Genomic DNA, 15,989 nt, shown 5'->3' with positions numbered 1-15,989 from the left:
CGAAGGTACCTGAACTTTTATATTTAAAATATAACTATACATATATTTCTAATTTTTATATTTTCAATTAGAAATGGGGTAATGTTTGAGGTGTTGATAACGCGATTAAGGAGTTTGGAGATCAGATGGTTGGATGGTTAGTGGAAGTTTGAAGACCTGAGAGGTTAAATATTTGAGATTGGAAATTTGAGAGATTAATAGTAGCTTGAGGATGTTTGAACTGTGGCAAAAACTCGCAGATTTGGAGATTTACAAGGATGTTGGTAAGTTGAGTAGATGAAGAATTCGAGGAGAAACAAAGGTTTCTTTGAATATCTGAATCTTTGGAAATTTAAATGTCTAAAAATTTGCTAATTGGAATAAATTACAATCGTGCAAATGAATGTCTTAAAATCCTCGAATCTCATATCGTTCGTGCCAAAATTCAAAGTCCTGAAGGTGGTCATTACGATTGCCAATTACGATATTTTATCTTTTACGCGCGTTATCTTCCACCAATGTGTATCACTTCACTGCAGCGAACCCAAAGGTCCGACACTTTATCACCATTAACGTCGACAAGTATTGCCATAATATCGCATTCAAGCGGAGTTTCGATTTATCGATATCAAAGCAACAATACTATTCTACAATTCATTCGCGCGTCTCATCGATTTTTTAATACTTATCGTATGAAAAATAGATTATCCTCAAGTAGCCTACTAATTTACGTATTTCCTGTTACCTCCTCCCTGAGAATTTTTTCATCGAACTGTTTACGAGATGATCGAGCTAATTGACCTATCGATTGACTACTTAACGAGTCTTTAAATAGAATACGTATCGTGTACATTAATATTCATTGCAGTTTATTAAATTTTAATAACATCAGCGAAACATACTCGTTTCCTGATTTCATGAACCGAACGTCCAGGAATAAAATTTAATATTTCAAAACGATCAGTGTGATGATCGGTTCAACGCGATATCGAATTACTGGTCATAATTATTGTACTCTACGATGAAATTAAATGCACGACATATTCTTCAAAAGAAATTATTTTAATATTCAAGCAAATTTTAGTAACACGCATTAGTTTTGCGAAAGATAGATCAAAAATCTAGTCACTGGTATCCTTAACACCGGCAAAATTCTATTTTCTTTCGCACGATGGCTGCAAAAGTTCGCGTCGCGACGCTTTTATTCGAGCGTTTCACCAACGGTGCCGATATTCGTGGTTTTACTATGGCACCTTGCGTTAAAAACGGCTCCGAATCCCATAGGTGACACCGGTCTAGCGACGTTCCAACCACCCGCGGTGATTATTTTCGTTAACTGTCGCGGTTAGCCCGCGAACGCGGCCCCCATTAAATGCCTTCGACCAAAATGTCCTCCGCCACTGTCTGTCCACCCTTGATTGTCCATTTTGCGCTTGAGCCGCGTTAATATGGAACGAGTACGATGTGAGAAAATGAAATATTTCCCTGCATAGGAATATTTTATTCTTGGCATTCTGAAAAGTACGTGATTGCAATATGATTAAAAGGACGGTTGCCATTGGAATTTAATTAGTAGAGATTAGAAGACTTGAACAGAACGGATAGAATTAATGCTAATTTCTAAAAATTAGTACAAATAAAATAAATTATTTAGTTCTAATTATTGCAATTATTTAGTATAAATAAGTAAAATAAATTAAATTAGTAGAAATGAAATAAATTATTATAGAATTATATAAGATAAGCATAGAATTAAAAGTAATGAAGAAAGATAAAAATATTTTAAAATAGGATTGTAATAGAACGTTAAAAGGGAAATTTTTGAAAACGTTGAATCTACAGGGAGTAACTATCTTTCGTAAATGTGTTTGAACAAATACTGCTACTGCAGGATGTGGAATCATTTTACTAGTTGTATATGTGGTTCTGGCATTATAGAAAATTTTCAGTCGATAAAATTGAACAAAAGCTTACTTTAATTCAGTTTAATTAGTCGGATTACTTTAATTCGGATTAATTAGTCATTGTTCGTAGATGTGATTACGTAAGATGAATTTTGATACGACGTCTCTGGGCACGTGGCCCGATATTAATAAGAAAAAGTTGAGGCGGTTTAAATTTCCAAACTTTCGAAGCATATATCTTTCTCGCACACTTTAGCTACACTGCATTAAATCTCGAGCAGGGTACTTCTTCTGCTGTAAGCTAGTTTTTGAAACATGTTGCACCACTAAAATCTCTAAAGTGATTCCTGAAATATCTCGTATATCCTGTGCTGTTAATCATCCACCCTAAGAAATCGCAGAATTTATTTCTAAATATCCTACGTAAAAGAAACACCGGCTAACTTCCTCTAAAACTCGATACGATACATTCTATTTCTATTCTTCTATATTTCAATTATTATAGTTTGCATCTGCGATAAGTAGATATTTTTTATATATCCAAAATATACTTCGCTAACGTTTATTTCCTAAACTCGAAGCGAAGTATCATAATTATCGCAAATTTTACGTAAATTATGTAGTGGACGAGGGGCCTAGGGGGTATCGGGCGAATTATAAACAAGCGGTTGCGGAACATGTGCGTGGTGGGGCTAAGACAAAAGACGCGAGGCTAAGACAAAAGACAAGGGGTTGCTAAGGGACAAAAACGAATTAACAACCATTGTGAGTTGAGAAGCCAGAGGGTGCGAATTGCGTTGTCGAGAGAGTGTGGTCCGCGTGAGAGAGAGAGAGAGAGAGCGTTGGATCCGTGGTGACGAAAGTTGCAAATTAACTATCTAGCTGTGTTAATTATAATACGTTATTGTGATTAGTTCACGTTAAACAACCATCGTTTCCTGTTTAACCAACATCTGTTTAATCCATTTATTGTAAATAAACTAATTGTAGTAAAGATCTTACAATTATTATTCACAATTGTTATTCAAATTATTATATTGGTCTCACCAAACGTCGGAATCGCTGAAAATCTCGTTTGAAGCGTCCTCCGTAACCATTACCCCGAAAATCTTATGCAACGAGTGAACCACCAATTCATGAACTTCTATCACGGAGACTGATGGCTTAGTATACTCCTAAAGGGTTGATTTATAGCGTGACCTGTAGCGTCGCCTGGCGAACTTTCAAATTCCCTCCGATGGCTTGCAACATGTTCCAGAGTGCAACGTGAATCACTCAGGCCACCCAGTAGCAACTCGCTCGTTTTTCCTTGCTGCAGTTTAACCAGCCAACTTCCACCACGCAATTAGACAATTCCATCAACCTTGTAACCACTTTCTAAGCGGCCCTGGAAAGTTAGCACGCGCGGCTCGCGTAAATTACACGCGTCTGTCTCGTGACGTGGCGATCCCTGACAGATTCGTAATTCACCCAGCGGACACGTAACTTGTAGGTCAGCGGCTCGACCCTGCCACGCGTTGTATTTGTTCAAACGTCAGCAATAACCAGTTTCGAGCTAGATTACTACCACGCAAACGCGATTTTCCTCTTGCTTTTACCATTTTCAATCTTTCATAGACGTCTCGGTCGTTCGTTTCAATTTCGTTTAAATACGATCGAGAACTTCTCGTTTCTAGGACAAAGGAAAACTCGGAGTTCGTGCCCGCATCTTCCGAGGGAACATACCCCATGTGTAAATCGTTGATTTCAATGAAACTTACGAGCGATGTAGTTCCTGGAAAAATAGCTCACGCGTGTACCTTTTTCAACGTGCTCGCATTCGAACGGGAGAAAACAGCTTCCAAAATTGGAAACACATTTCACGGAATATCTCGGGAAATATTAGGTTTGAAGAGTTGTTCAAATGTTTGTCGTTTAACGAAGAATCGGCAATGTTCTCCTACTACCAGTAATTGACGCATCGCATACTATTCATCGCAGAGAAACTATTCGTGCTGTTTGCCTTTTTATCATTGTACGAGCCATCTTCGACCCAAACTGGTTAGCTCCACATTTTTAAATTTCTGAAATTTTGATACCAAAGTACTTGATCGATTCTTGTCCTATATAAACTATCATCGATCTTGTCTATTTTCTGTTCCGTGCAGTTACCCGATCTGGCAAATAAGCGGTTCGTGTATCGTATTTTATTTCATTAAACGTTACGTCAGTTTCACGTAAGAAGACACTTGCGATCCCTCGTGAAGCAGCCTGTCCCACGTGTACGTATTTATCGTATCATCTTCTACGATAAGTATTTACCTTGATGAGCCAATTTAGGTCAGCGTTTCGATTACTACCGCGAGTCATACTCATCCACGGTGACACAGTGTGAAACGACGAAAAGACGTGCTGGAAAGCGAGCAACATTTGCATGCTAACGATGCGCGTCAAGGATGCGTTCGGAATATTCGCGGTGAAGGCGAGATAATGGGATTAGCGGCACCGTAATGGTGGTACTGGATGCGCGCGAAGTTATGCCCGTATATGTGTAGCCGAAGTCGATGGGGAATTGAATTCGTTGGAATCGCGTGTTCGAGCGCCATTCGATTTATTGTAATCGCGTTGTTGCCTCCCGTGGAACAATCTGTGACGGTGTACTTATGTGTCGAATACCATCGAAATGGGGGTGTTTCCGTGGATTTTGGTTCATCGGCTTGTTCGATTGTGAATATTTATATACGGTATATTAAATATTCTACATTATTTTATTTTATATATATTTACATTATATACAATATGTGTGGGTATTTTAGGGGAGAAATTTGCTGGATGAATTGGTAGGAATCGAGGTATTTAGGGTAAGAAACGGGGTATCTGAGATAGGAATCGTACGTTTGTTAAGTTATATTTGTATTTTATTTATTCTATTACGCTTATTATTATATTATAATATTATACTTCTTTTATTTACCAATGGAAATTTATTTTAATATTCTTGTTACCAAAGGTTTTGCTACTGAATATTCTTCATTATTGTACTTATTGTTATTGTTTAAAGTTGTTATTATATAGTTTTTATGATCTCAGAACATGGAGTTTCTTTTGTAAGATAATAATAGATCAATAAATATACAAATATTCTACTATTACGTATTTTTTAAAGACCAGTCATTTTGGCTGGCTTTGGTAGAGATAGCTACGTCGTATATGCCAGTAGTTCTAGTGTTAAGTTTAGTAGATTTAAGCGTCGTAGATTAACAGATTAACGTATGACGAACTTATGAGGTTTTTGGAGGTTGAAAGGGAAGATTTTCTTTATACGTAGGGAAATTTATTCTTTGATAAAAATTTCTGGTAAGTAAGTGATATATAGATCAATGTAAAATTGTTAAAATTGTGGGTTTGGCGGTCGAAAAGGGAGGTTTAGCGTATGATAGTTCGACAAATGTACTGCTTTATGTTATATGTTGGGATTATAACAGATCATCGTACGCGTAGTCGAGATTGAAAAAAAAATTGATTTAAATATTCCAAAGGATTTTTCGCTTAAGAAGATTATAAAATAATTGTCATATCTTCGAGCGATTGATTATTTATTTGCGCAAATATGAGATATGTTGTAGATATTTCTTAATCTTTATAACGTAGACGGAAAACCATGGCGATGTAAACTGAGCAGCACTCTCACCTTTCCTCCTCCGAGTTCTTAATCGAAAGCCGCAACTCGGTGAAACTTTGAATTGAATCGGACTACTAGTTGCGAATCTACGCTGCTGAATGCTTGATACTAGCTACGCGATAACGCGCGTTACAGCATCGTATGTTGGGCCGACAAACAGGGATTATTATTCGGAAGAATTTATCGCCGCGTTCGTCCAAATTAGAGTTTCACGGCGAACAAACGACTTCGACAAACGAAAATTAAAGCGGCTAGATGTGACAAATGATTGTATCTGGAAATTACAAATTCTTTGAAAATTTAGATACTCGGTGCTTTATTTTCTGCAACAGTAAGTTCACACAGAAGAGAAGAAACAACCCCGAACCTCGTAACCTTCTCGTTCGATAAATTGATCGCCCAAAGAAAGAAATCCATCCAGTTTTCGGTACAAAGTCGCCTAATTTTTCTTTCAAAATATCTTCCACGAAAGAGAGAAACAAAGTACGAGATATCAAATTTCCAAGCGTATTTCCCTTGAATCGTCCAGCACAAAAGAATGCTGCACGCCATTATACCACGATTCAGTTCCTCTTCTCCGCCTTATATACCCTTCAAAGTTCCTTTAACCCAACAAAGAGCAAGAAAAGTCAAAAAATCAAATTCCCAACATATTTCCCACCAAATCGTCCAGCACAAAAGAATGCAAGCCACTATACCGCGATTCTCCTCCTTTTCTCCGCCATAAACACCCTTCGAAAATTCCTTCAACCCACAAAGAAGAGCAAAAACTAACAAAACCACCCTCTCGCCCGATCCAAAAGCATCGCCGCGTGATTTACATGTTTGCGGCGTTGTTCTCGCTAGGAGAGGGATTCCTCGCGAACCTTCCACCACTGCATCAATGTTTTCTCAGAACGTTTACAGCATCACAGACTACTAGATTGTTTGCCAACGTCCAAACAGCGGTTGCGTGCACGGGGTGTCTTCACCCTATTGCACGTCCTTGTATATGCGTATGTTTGTATTTCACGTACGTATGTGTACGTGTGTGTGTGTTAACTTTGCACGAGAGTCCGGAAGATTCATCGGCTAAAGTGCATTCTTAATACCCGGAAAAAGGGACTCTCTGCTTCCTCCCTTATTTATTTACGAGCCCAGTTCCTCTTTCTCCCTCTCTCGTCTTCCGCGAGCAGCGCTAATGTAACGAGAGGAATCGAGCACAACGGATTTATGCGGCCGCTGGTTTGCTAGGATAAGGGTTCGTGCGGTGTATCGCAGAGGAAAAGTGTACGGAGAAGTTGCTGTAATCCACGTATCGGGATTTGGTCGTTTTGGTTAGTAATTGCAGTGCTTGGGAAAGTTGTACGTCGGTGATCCTGTGTTTAGAAGTGAATTAAAAGGGAATTTAGATTGCCTCGGGAAAGTATCCGGACGTTTACTGCGGAGAGAATATTTACGGATATATTATGTGCGTTGCGTGAAAGTTCTCTAAATTTTCCGAAGATTATATGGAAGCGTTACATCGTGATAGTATTGGCAAATCGGGAACACAATCTGAAAGTGGATATGTAAGTTATAAAAGGTTCGCTGTAATCATACCCTTAGGGAAGAATATCGATACACAGCGTGTGAATAGCGGAGTTTTATTTTTTATTATATTACTATTTTTCAAGCAAGATATCGACATAGGATTCTGACGCAATTTCAACGATAAAAGCGTAAGAGAATTGCGAAACATAGGTGTAGAAAAGAAGTAATCGTTAAGAACGGTGAAAGAGCGTAGTTCAATTAGAAAATACGGTGCAAACACGAAAAAGAAGTTGGCGCCATAAAAAGATATTCGATAAATAAAAACAATTCAGCAAGTAAGGGGAAACGGTGAAACGTATTAAAGAGGAAAGAAATTCCTGCGATAAAAGATGGAATTAAATGTACAGAGGATATCAGAAACCTACAACTTCGGCAGATAAATTTACCAAGCGATAAAACTTCGATACATCGTACGAAAAGCAACTTTCTCGATCATTCAACGGCCTCGCAACAATCCCCTAACTATACCCGAAAATTCATGCTCCAACAACTCATCTCAAGTTGGCTTTTACTCTCGGAAACATTCGTTTTATGTGTGTTTTCATTGCACGCGCAAAAGTCGTGTTCTAACTCGGGAAGAAGAGGTCCAGAGTAACAATGGCTGCCGTGCTATGATCGATGACAGCAAAGGTACAGGAATAAACGCTGTGTAGCCGCGTGTTTGCGAATAGTGGAGCGTCGTCATGCACCTTTGCACAAGGGAATGCACAAACAGGACGAACGACGTTGTACAAACTTGACAATTCCGACCTGTAACGCTGCCTCTCATTAGCAACTTATAAAACATTGTTTTATTCTCGTTGAGAGCAAAATTCAGCTAACGATAATCTAACTCTCATATTTTTCCTAAATATTTATTTTGCACGTATCGATTGAAGGACTCGACGTCACTGTGTAAATAACTGTAAATAAACGGAAAGATAATAAATCTTAGATAATAAATATACAAAAGACTATATAAATGGTTAATACTGTTGAGAATTATGGATGTTAATTGCCGAAATACAAGTAAATGAACACTATGGTTACACTTAGAATTCATATTAATATAGTTTTAGATTTATTTAATAAACGATTTCCAGGATCTTCGTCGATAAACATTTGCACGCGTCTCAGCACTCTCTTTGTCTCACTATCTTTCATACCACACTGCCAACGGAACAGTTACATTCATCTGTTTTTCGAAACACACATACTTCTACACACTCATATTCACATACGTGTGTCACTACTACGCGGCCAATCTAGTCTAGCACACAAAATTATACATATCTCGATAAATACAATCTCTCAAAATCATTTAGAAACTTCTGTAATAAATACGAATGTCTAGGAGAGCAACTAAATAATCTACGACACAGCCAACTATGAAATTGAAAAGATGTTGAACGATCGGTTACATGGAAAAATCGCAACATATAACGACTTGGAGGATGGAGGATCAAGTTTCGAGATGGATGGTATATGGAGGTTGTGAAGGGCTTTGAAAACGTCGCTGGAGTTACGTGACGCCCCTGCAGGAAAGTTGGCGAACGGGGTAGACCGTATATTCGCGATAAAACGTCGAAAGTTAACGAGTGGTCCTGTGTTTCAATGACCGGTCCATTACTGTTGAACGATCGTACGTTGGGTAAACGTCGCCCGTTTCCCTTATTTCGTGACGTAAAGCCGCGGGAAATTGGGTGAACGCGATGGAAACGTTGCGCTTCCGGCGATCGATCGTAAAACTTTCGAATTAATTTCTCTTCGAGAACGCGTATACAATGCATTCGCAGAAAAAAGGAAAAGGGAACAATATGTAAAAATGAAGCGGCTGGAAAATTGTCAAATCTTTTAAATTTAAGATAATTAAGGATATATAAAGAGAAGAAATTTAATTTAGAGGGTGGGAATTTAAATTGTCATAGAAAATTAAGTTAGGTTTGTTTTAAAATTCGCAGGTGCTTTGTTGACGTTTAAATTCTACTGGCAAGTTAAATGAAATTTTTACAGAGTTTAAAGCGTGCTTGTGATTTATGTATATATAAGCCGAGGAATATTGCGAATAATATCTGAAAATTCTATAGGGTGCGGCTAAGAGTTATAAAAATCCCACTTTAATTCTTGATGAATAAGTACAGTGAATAGAGGGTGTAATATAAAACCGTCGAAAATTCATGTATCCAAGATATAGAGCACAGGAGTAAATGGGAGGTCAAAAGTGGTTTGTGTCGTAACTGTAGGTAAGATGTTCTTCTGCAACCCTCAAAGATCCTGGTTTTCCTTTGAGCGTATTATAACATATTTAACGTGGGTGAGATTAAAGATTAAACCATCAATTTAAAGAATAGCCCATTACGTAACAGTTATAATTTCAAACTCTAGAGACGCGCCCAAACGACAAAAGCAAATAAATAAGAAAGTAACAGATATCGTTAATAAATACAAACGTTACGTATTCCTTTAAAAATATCCCTCAAGGAACGAAGAAAACTTCAGCTGCTCGAGAAGAATTCATTAATGCGAGAAGGCACATAAATCTTACAGCAGCGCTTACAACAACAACCTTATGAATTGAAACTCTAATGAAACTGAATAAATTTAAAGACTTTAAAGACTAAAGAATTTAAATAATTTCCATACAGAATAGAAAATCCTCGGATACTCTCAAAATCTTACTAATCCATCGAACCATTTCAAGGATGTTTCTCGTTAAATTCTTTCGAACAAATGACTAAATTGTCCGAATTCGCGAGACCACGATATATCCAAAAATATATGACAAACAAAAAGAGAACTCTAGGTATTACAAAAAGTATACGTGCTATTGATTCGTCAACTATTAACATCCCTTATTTTTCTGTCATTTTCCAATCTTGCAAAACAGAAACCAGAATACCACAACGTATTTCAAAAGTAGCATGTTACGGCTGGAATTTCATCGTCCATTAAGTCGAACTTGCTGAAAGCGGATTACTCGAAGCATGGCTCGTTCGAGCGTAATTGCTAGGCGGTAGGTCGCGTGTTTCTCCGCACATTTTTCGCTATGGGAGAAAGAAACATGGCGGAGCAGCAGCGTCTAGGATAGCCAGCGAGTTCCTCGCGGCAGTTAAGATGACAGATCGAAGGGAATCGAGTTCGCTCGTGTGCAACGGCGAGCCAGAAAACAAGTAGAGTGGAAAGCGGGCCGCAATTGCGCCGGTCCCATCGTGATTTAATGCAACGCGACTGGCAACGATCTTATCTGGCCGAAAGGTCGACCCATCCCAAGGGAAAGCATCGCCGGATTGCGACTCGAGAGAATTCGGGAACGTTCGATCCACCTAGTCGATAAATTATTCCGTCGTCAACTTTCGTCGAGTCGTTCCTTCGTTTCTTTACTATTTGCAGCACGCGAATACGGTAGAAAGCCCTATAACAGGAAATACGTTTCTCCTTGTACGAATTCGCTGCACTTGAAACATGTCCATTCGGAAGACCCTTTAAACTATCAAATATGTCACGGACTTCCAATTGATCCTATTAATCCAAGCAATCTCGCAATGTATCGTGATTCCCATTAAATCGAGGTATTTTCTAGATTTCGAATTCTCTAAAATCCCTGGCATTTGAAAGCTATCTGTTTTTGGGAACGTTGGCCCCAAACGTTGGACGGTAAACCGCAGGGAAGAGAAGAACAGCAGGATATTTGGACACAGTAGAGTCTGAGAATAACGTTGAACGTAGAATGAATCTAGACATTTGCCTTAGGACAACAATTTTCTAACGAGTGACGAAATTTGTTCCATTCGACGAAACTGAAGCAAGCACTCGTGAAACGGAAGATTCGCCTGGCCGGCAGGATTTGATTCGAAGATAAACGAGTGGAAGTAATCCGTGCAAAAATATAACCATAACGGTGGAGTCGTGAAGACCGAAACAGGGGACAGCCTGCTTTGAAATATTCATTAAACCTTTCATTACTTTGATGAAACAATGTTTCGTGGCAGGAGACGTAGCCTTCCCTTGATTACAACCGAGTCGGAATAATTTAATAAACGTAATGTCGCTCTAATCCCGCGCAATCACGATTTACAGACGCGCGTGGGCCCTCGAGGCAAGGTTGATCTAGCAAGAAAGCCATGGGGCTATAGGTCGATTCACATACAGGTACTTAGGTAAAGTATCGGTCGTAAATATTAGGATATCTATTGATATTTAGCATAAATTAAATAGATTTTTCTGATTGTATTTTCTAGCTATCTCATTGTATATCTATTATTTTGATAGCATCACATGTTCTTCATAGTGCAGGATATTATACTTATGGCTGGCTGTGTATATAGCGATGGGATCTGAAACTACAGCTGTGCCAATTAAATTACATTGTGATTTATATATTTTCAATATAATTTAATTATACGCTATAATTAAATTACTATACAAATTATGTAATTCAAATTTTTCTATCGATCCAATTGCTAATTACTGACTGCAATTGAATTACAATGCAAATAAAGCACAATGTAATTGAATTACATCTGGGAACTCTGAAAAAGAGAGATAAATATTTTATAAATATTTAAATTTTTCATGTCTATGTATATGCCATTTGTAATTCATACTCGATTCCATCTCGTGTTTATGTCTTTCAATTACATTATTCGATTGCACTTTGATATGGTACTTCAATTGCAATTACCAATTCCATTGTAATGTAATTGAGCGAGAGGTCTGAATTACGAATTACATGTAATTCGCATTACGAATGCGATGTAATTCAATTACTTTGTAATTATAATTTATGCAATAATTCGATTGTAATTCCGCGCAACTCTGTCTGGAACATTTCGAGTCGCTTCGAATCGCAAAGTACTGTACATGTGGCGACAAATTCGGGTCGTTTCGAACATAGTTCGAAGCTTAAAACTCTTGAAAGTCTCGATAGACTCGCTAGACTCAATGACCAGACTTTAACTTAAATATCATTTGTCTGCGATTTATAGGTCTCAACAAGAAATTGTTATCTTTGACGGAACGTGCCACGATATATATTAGCAGCTGCGATATTAGCGCGATAAATATTTACGGATCAAATATTTGACCGAGCTTCCATAGAAGTTAGAAAAATGGTGAAATAAATGGCCTTGTGTAAATAACGTTGTGTAAAAACGTCTAGGTACCTTTTCTACCGAAACGTTGGCCTTATGTGCTTCTGTGTGGTTGCTACGTGGATGTATAGCGAGATTTAGTGTCGAACAATTGAAATAGGTACGATAAATGAGAAAATATTTGACTTTGAAGTTAATTAGTTATGTTAATTGGATTGTGTTTCTGCGATTGTATTTCGCGGTATAATGGAATTTGCAGGAATGATTCCGTGCATTTCACATTGTTGACATCGAATTAACAAACATTTCAATGCTGTTATTGTTAGAACATATATAGTAGGATGTAGAATTCGTTAAATTGTTTCGTTCTTCCTTCCATTATTCGTCCTTATGTTCCAAGTAGAAAGAAGTATTTGTTAAATGAATCTCACGTGCCTTTTAGAATTTTGCTAGAACCGAAAAAATAATACCTCAAATTCTCGAATTCTAATATCTTTTAAGATTCTCTCAAAATTCGAAATTCTTCAGATACCCAAAAATTTCATAAAATTCGCAAATTTCCTCTGGAAATTCCTTAAATCCCATCGCGAGACGAATTGGTACCGGGCACGGGGACACCCACAGACTTCCGGTCGTGGTTGAACCGTTTAATTTCCCTCTAACCAGTCGTCCTCAATTCGAGGACGACCTAGAGTAATTTTGCGACAGTAGCAGGTCAAGTTGAACTGGTAGATAAACTCGATTGATCGCGTTAGAAGCTCGTTGCTATTTCTGCGGCAACCTTGGGTCGCGGTTACATAATTTATGTAAAAGACCAAGCGATCGCCAACGATTTTCACATGCTTTACAGTCGTTGAACACGATTTGTGCTAACGTGAATGGCCCGATTTGAAAAAGCGTCGCTTTCAGTCGACGCTCGATCGCGGGTCGATAAGGCGCGTTCATCGTCTATTTCCGTTTTACGTAATACTGTCCCAGTTTTGTCTTTGATGGGTCTCTTTTGTACGGAAATTCTGCGTTAGTTTCAGTTTACTTGATAGTTCGCGTTTGTTGTGGGCTGATGAAGGATGGCAGAATGGTTTAGTGTGCCTGTGGTCGATGGCATCTTGATAAGGTGTGAGCGTAATCGAATTTGGAAATCGAGTAAATTGTGTGCAAGCAACAAAACTCGAATGTTCAGTCAGTTTAGTCGTGTTTTGTGGAACATTTGTAAATTTTTCTTATTCATTTCGATTATTAGAATTAATAGAGCTTACGGAATTCGTGAATTCTCTTGTTATATTTCGGTACTGTAATTGAAGGATACGAGATTTAGGAACTTTTGGATCCAATTTTACCTACGACCATTGGACAGTACGGAATTTTTATATTTCCTATCAATTTTAGCTACTGCAATTGAAAGTTACAAAATGTCTAAACTGTTTTATTAATCTTCACTACTGTGATTCGAATTGCAAGCAATCTTTGACTGAAAATTAACAACATTGTTCCTGAGAGTAGAACGAATAGTAACTGTGATTTATGGATTGCATATTTTTAAATTAATTAAAGACTTGTGGATATCCCTATTGAATCTAATTATGTCACAGCGTGTACCACGATTAATTCTGTTGCAACGCACAATCTAATATCTTTATAGTCTAAATTTTACGGCAATAAATCATACGATTTTGATTGATTAAAAAGACTAGAAATTCTCAGGATCCCGATGCTTGTCGCTATAATGACAATCTCCCGTGCTATTCCCTTTTATTCAATTCAGCTGAATTCAGGAAGTTATAAACAACAATTACGAATCTCCAAAATGCATGCTTATAAACCTGTGGTATATAATAGATGAAATCCGTTAGTATCGTTTTGTCTGTACAAAATGTAATTGGCTGTAACACTGAAAACTCTGCCAAACAAGTAGTATAACATGTACATGTATATACATCAATTAACGTAGATTCCGGCAGTGTTTGTCACACTTACGCGATATACCGTGGAACACGACAATTTCCAGTCATATTTGTACCCGACAATTAGAACTAAACTCGGCGAACAATAATCTAACCAGGTGAAATAACCTAAAATTGAACCCACAAAGTTGTGCCACACAGAGGACCATGGTGACTCTGATCAATCGGTGTTTGTCGTGCATACATATGTACATGGGATATGTGCATTTCTCTTGGTATTTGTGCTTGACAATCAGAGCTGAAGTAACATTTGTGTCGGGCAGGTAGAAACAGGCGAAAATTGGTAAATCATCGCGTAATGCGTAACACGAGGCACAGTACGTCGCGTTCATATCAACATACAAATTATTAAATTCTATAAATTCTTTAAAACCTCATCGTAGATTTATAATATCGTGCGTGTTATTATACAAATACTTTAACAATTCTCTTTGTACGTTTCTACGTACATTACAAATTTCTTCGTATGCCTTTAGCCGAGATTCAAGTTCCTGGCGGCCCATATTCCTGTCAATTTCCTAGAATATTGATAGATTTTACGACCTACATATATCGTAGTTATGTATGTACAAGCATATCCAGTACAACAATGGAATATTGGTTTGCCGCAGTGCCTGCTATGGCATTATTTTTACATCCTGAAATCCCGCTTGTAAACAGTAATGTAAAAATATCATATACGAAGGATTCAGCGGGAAAGATACTTTTTCCAAAAAGGAAAATAGACATGAACATCGTATCTATCTAGTTTCTGCAATAATCCAGTCAACCATTCCCCATTCTCCGATGGCCAGAGAATTTCTAAGGCGTCGTAAGTAGGTACAAGGCTTTATTTTAATATATTCTTAATATTTGTCAAATATTAAAATTATTTCCGATTAAAAATTGTCTCACTTTTTCTCCCGCGCACGTGATATTTCATTAAAAAAAGAATCTAGAAGATTGCAGGTACTATACGTAACAGAGCCCGTGCATTATAATCTATCGATTAGGATATCCATTAGGATATCCCTAGGAGACGAATATAATGCACATATATCGGGCTAAGTGGACTCTTTTTCACTACGAACGAAAATTGGGATCGAAGTGATTGCTCTTGGTCCATGCCAGAAACAGGCTAAAATTGGTTAAAATTGCTTGAATTACGGAACGCGGTTTCGATCACGATAGACTGAGCTGAACTCGATTAGCGAGTGGGCTGAAGTGGAGCATGAACTGGACCGGTGTTCCACTTCGTGAGTGTTTGAAATTTGCGCGCACCGGAGGATCAATCGAACGGGAAAAATCACGACGTCGAGATATCGAGTGTCAGCAGCTTGCTCGTTCCACGTTCCAGTTAATTTTTCCTAGTAGATACAAGTAACATTTTTTATTGTCGGTTTACTGTTTCTTTTTTTTTCTTTCTTTTTTAACTACACATTTATCACACATAAGCGAATTTGAACGTCCAATTTGAATATTCAGATATCAATCGTGATGAAAAAGATCTCTCGAGATTGACAATAAGCACTTGCATACATCAATTACCCAACGCTTAGCTACTGGATTCCTTAATGAATTTTTAAGAACTTTTTAATGAATCTTACGATCTGACGGTCGCATATAACCTAATACGTACTATTTTAATGCATCTTTAATATTTCAAATTCAATTAATATCATCAAACTCATCGTGTCAAAAATCATCTACTACCTTTCCCAATCAAAATTTTGCTATTTCTATGTACCAACTTTTCTTGCGATTCTCGTGTAAGTATTATCGCGTTACTAAATCAAGAAGATTAGATTATATAGATAATACGTGCGTTATAATCTATCAATTAGGATATATCCGTCGGTACATC

The 15,989-nt window shown here is 37.7% G+C and overlaps 1 protein-coding gene across 4 annotated transcripts in view; it reads left to right on the top strand.

Moving 5' to 3' along the window:
• Nucleotides 1–15,989, top strand: part of LOC100650070 (protein rhomboid) — a 171,333-nt gene that overhangs the window by 127,738 nt on the left and 27,606 nt on the right. Inside the window, exon 1 of one of the 4 annotated variants that reach the window (XM_048404230.1) lies at nt 13,133–13,299. The exons of the other annotated variants lie outside the window; for them this stretch is intronic. The gene's annotated coding sequence lies outside the window, so the exon portion shown is untranslated. Of the gene's footprint in view, nt 1–13,132; nt 13,300–15,989 lie in introns of those variants that run through there. 4 annotated transcript variants of the gene reach the window in all.

The sequence above is a fragment of the Bombus terrestris genome, chromosome 3 (genome assembly GCF_910591885.1).
Source record: "Bombus terrestris chromosome 3, iyBomTerr1.2, whole genome shotgun sequence".
Classification (NCBI taxonomy): domain Eukaryota; kingdom Metazoa; phylum Arthropoda; class Insecta; order Hymenoptera; family Apidae; genus Bombus; species Bombus terrestris.
This window is presented reverse-complemented; position numbering and strand designations above follow the sequence as displayed.